The sequence below is a fragment of the Solea solea genome, chromosome 4, assembly GCF_958295425.1.
Source record: "Solea solea chromosome 4, fSolSol10.1, whole genome shotgun sequence".
Taxonomy (NCBI): domain Eukaryota; kingdom Metazoa; phylum Chordata; class Actinopteri; order Pleuronectiformes; family Soleidae; genus Solea; species Solea solea.
Window position 1 is genome coordinate 9532549 of NC_081137.1, and position 4228 is coordinate 9536776.

The 4228-nt window shown below is 34.6% G+C and overlaps 1 long non-coding RNA gene across 1 annotated transcript; it reads left to right on the forward strand.

The window, feature by feature from the left end:
• The first annotated feature begins 251 nt into the window (after window positions 1-251).
• LOC131458248 (uncharacterized) lies at window positions 252-2803 on the forward strand. The gene is made up of 4 exons (XR_009240073.1): window positions 252-426; window positions 645-739; window positions 832-911; window positions 2440-2803. It is a non-coding gene; the product is annotated as an uncharacterized LOC131458248 (long non-coding RNA).
• The last annotated feature ends 1425 nt before the right edge of the window (window positions 2804-4228 follow it).

Consider the following 4228-nt stretch of genomic DNA (forward strand, 5'->3'; position numbering starts at 1 on the left):
AAACTGAGGTTGTGAAATGTGGGTTTTCTGGTTACCAGATTAAGTGTGGTTGCCTAATTGTGTAATCTATTAAAAAAAACAAGCTGAATTACTGATGTTATTTAATTTTGCTTTATTATTTATTTTTTGAACTTTAAATACTGAACCGTTGAAATCAGAAAGTAACCTATTTAAAGAACCGATTTGTGTTTTTGTAACTTAAATGTATTGTTGTATTGCAACAAGTTAAAAAGCATTCTCTAGTTCTCACACAGCTCATGATTTTTGTTTTTCTGTCTGTCGCCACAGTTGCCAAGTAAAGATCCAGAGATCCAGTCCTGACTCCTGCGTCTCCTTTCCAACTGCTTTTCTCCCTTTTCCCTATATGTGTGTGCGAGCTGCTTGTAATGATGTCATGCCTGTAAAAAAGGAGACTGGACTGGAGAAGTAAGACCATATTGATTTCTCTGTATATAACTGCATGTATCTATTTTGGAAAGAGAAGCATTTTCCGGATCTGTGATTGACATGTTTTTAATGTTTTCATGCAAATCTTACTTTTAAGAACATAATGTTGATAGGAGTGGAGTAATGTGCTGAGTATAATCTCTAAAGGGAATATTTATCACTCTTTATTTCTGCTCTTATGTGTCTCTCTTATTTAGGAAGAAAAGTGGCACATTGTTGGCTTTGCTAGCAATGCTCATTGGCTTGTGGATCACAAGGCAGACATGTAGTGCTGTAATTGTGCCAACCTGAAGTGAGTGATGATTAATGTGAAATATACTTTCAAATCAAAAAATCCTGATGAATCCTCTAATGTAAATAATGACCTGGTTCTCTCTTCATTAGCACTGATGGTACCTGCTGTAGAATGAGTCATGTGGACAAGAAAACGTACACTCCTCGACACTTCACCTTGCGCAGCCAAAGTGAGTGTACAAACACACATGCACAATAGAAAACAAATCATAGTCCCTCTCGTTACTGTACATCAGGTAGGGGGCAATGATATACAACTATATGGTTTGGTTGTGCTGTATATTATGCTGGTGCGTGGTATTGGTGTAATATTCCTCCATGTGGCCCTTTTTTACATGTTCCTTGATGTGTTTGCATGGCCCTGGTTAGCTTGTAAAATAGATATAATGGGTTCAGAAAATATTCAGACCCCTTCAGCTTTTTCACATTGTTATGTTGCAGCCTTTTGCTAAAATCATTTAAATGTATTTAATCTAATCAATCTGCACTCCATACCCCATAATGACAAAGTGAAGAGAGAGTTTTAGAAAATTTTGCAATTTTATTAAAAATATAAAACTTAACATTGTTCTAAGTTTTCAGACCTGTAACTATGACTCTTGAAATGTAGCTCAGGATGCTTCCATTTATGTCGGTCATCTTTGAGATGTGTTTACACCTTGACTAGGTAAATTTAATGGATTTGACATGATTTGGAAAGGCACACACCTGTCTATATAAGGTCTCACAGCTGACGATGCATATCAGAGCAAAATCAAGCCATGAGGTGGAGGGAACTGCCTGCAGAGGTCTGAAACAGGATTGTATTGAGTCATAGATCTGGGGAAGGGCTACAAATAAAATCTTCTGCAGTGATGGTTGACCTTGTGGAAGTTTCTCCCATCTCTACACAGGATCTCTGGAGCTCAGCCAGAGTGACTATCAGGTTCTTGGTCACTTCTTTTACCAAGGCCCTTGGCCCTCCCCGATCACTCAGTTGGGCTAGGCGGCCAGCTCTAGGAGGAGCCCTGGTTTTTCCAAACTTCTTCCATTTAAGAATTATGGACGCCACTGTGCTCCTGGGAACCTTCAGTGCATCAGATTTTTTTTTGCCTTCCCCAGATCTGTGCCTATACAAAATCCTGTTTCTGAGCTCTGAAGGTAGTTCCTTCCCCCTCATGGCTTGGTTTTTGCTCTGATATGCATTGCCAGCTGTGAGATCTCGTTTAGACAGGTTTGAGCCTGATAAATGATGTCCAATTAATTGAATTTTCCACAGTTGGACTGAGGGGTGGGTGATATGGCCAAAATCTTCAATCACAGTAACGGTATACATCAAAATATAGTAATTGTTCTGTAAATTCAATGAATGGCTTCAAATAACGGTACCATACTTCGTCACATGATTATTTTTCTTTTATTTAAAAAATATTTTAAAATTAAAAATAAAAGTCAAAGCCAAAGTCTACACAAGAATATCTGGAGCAATCCTTATTACTCCACGTGTTGGAAAGATGTGTTGCTGATTACAGTTCACAGTTAAAGTGGCAAAAATACTTAAAGGTACTGAACGTCAGGATTCCTGCATATACTCTGGTAATGTCTCCATAAGAAAAAAGCTAAAAGTTGAAATGTTAATTTTAGTTCCTTATAAATGTTTATGTATAACGCCAAAAGGTTTACATGGATTGTCTAATCGAATGCCTGTTTTCTCCATAGATGGACAATCGGAGGTATTTAAGGAGGCCCCAGCAGCCAAGCAAGTGAACAGACAGTTTGAAGTGATCAGGCTCTGTTTCTCATGCACAGTATGTATTGCCCACATTGAATGTCTCCTAACATGATTTTTACATTTGTTTAATTTGCAAGAAATGGTTACAACGTTTAATGGCCATGATTTAAGTCCAAATATTGTTGATTGTCTTCATAAGCTGCTCCTGTGCTTCACAATTGTGGAAGAGTACAGCTCCCAATACACATTCATTGCATCGAGCAAAAGGCCTCAAAATTACTCTTATTGCACATAACAGGCAATAAGTAGATTCTGCTAGTATATGTTACAAAAGCCCACGACATCATGTCTGATTTTAATCACCATCTGCTGCTATGAGAGCACGGTCAGACTGAATAATGCAGTGAAACGAAATGGCAATTCTGTCTGAGTATCAGGCTAGCAATACATTGAGTGGAGTATGTATGTGCAGTCAGCTCACACTGCATACTAGTAATACAACAACTATTATAATAATTGATTAATCGGTTTGAAACGTTTTTCGTGATTAAAACAAGATTTCGGATTGTTTAACCTTCTTAAGTGTGAATATTTTCTTAATATCTTTGCTCCGGATAACAAAGAAATCATTAAAAGTTAATAATTTTGGTTTGTGGACAAAACAAGACATTTGAGAACATCATCATTTCCAGGTTTGACGAACACCAATCAACATTTTTTAAGGTTTTCTGAAATTTTATGGACCAAACGATTAATTGAGAAAATAATCGACATATTAATCGATTATGATTAATATATATAGTGTGTGTATATATATATATATATTTTTTTTTTTGGATGTATACATATGTGTATATATGTATACATACATATATATACACACACATATATAATCATGAAAAAAGCTTCAAACCGATTAATCGATTATCAAAATAGTTGTTGTATGTATAGTATATAGTATAGACAGAATTGCCATTTCGTTTCACTGCATTATTCAGTCTGACCGAGCTCTCATAGCAGCAGATGGCAATTAAAATCAGACATATACTAGCAGAATCTACTCATTGCCTGTTATATATATATATATATATATATATGTAACTATTTGAACTCTGTGGTATTCAAAAATACAAAAATAAAACAAGTCATTTTTTTTTTAAACAATGTTTTTCAAGATGGTTGTTTTTTAATCTACTAATTCTCTAAAATGACAGATTAATACTGTAAATTTGCAGACATTTATCTTTAGTTTTATGAGAGTAGTTTGTTTTTATACGTTATAACTTTGTTATTTCACATGGGGAAAAATTTATTTTAACATGAAATTACTGTAAATAGACTTGGCTGTTTCCTAAAATAAATATTTTATTCTGTGAAATCACATAGATTAACCGGAAAGGTATCTGATTTTAATGTGTTTTGACATAATATGAATGTTATTTTACATTATAATTGGTATTTATCAACTATAATATACTGTAGTTTAATTGATTTTGACTGTAAAATGTAGTCCTGTATTTTTACAGTTATTGTATGTAGTTATGTGATACGGTTATTTACTGTAATTTTACGGTATTCGTTTGGAAACTTTGCTGCCAGTGCTTTTACCGTTTTTTTACCGTTTTTTTTTTAACAGTGTAGTTAATAAACGTTATGTTAGTATTCATTCAAAGTCACATACAGGGATTAAAAAAAATTCATGCTATACACTAACTTTGAATAATCCGCTGTGCCTTTCAGAACATTATGTGGCTTACACTGTTATTGGCTAGTTCA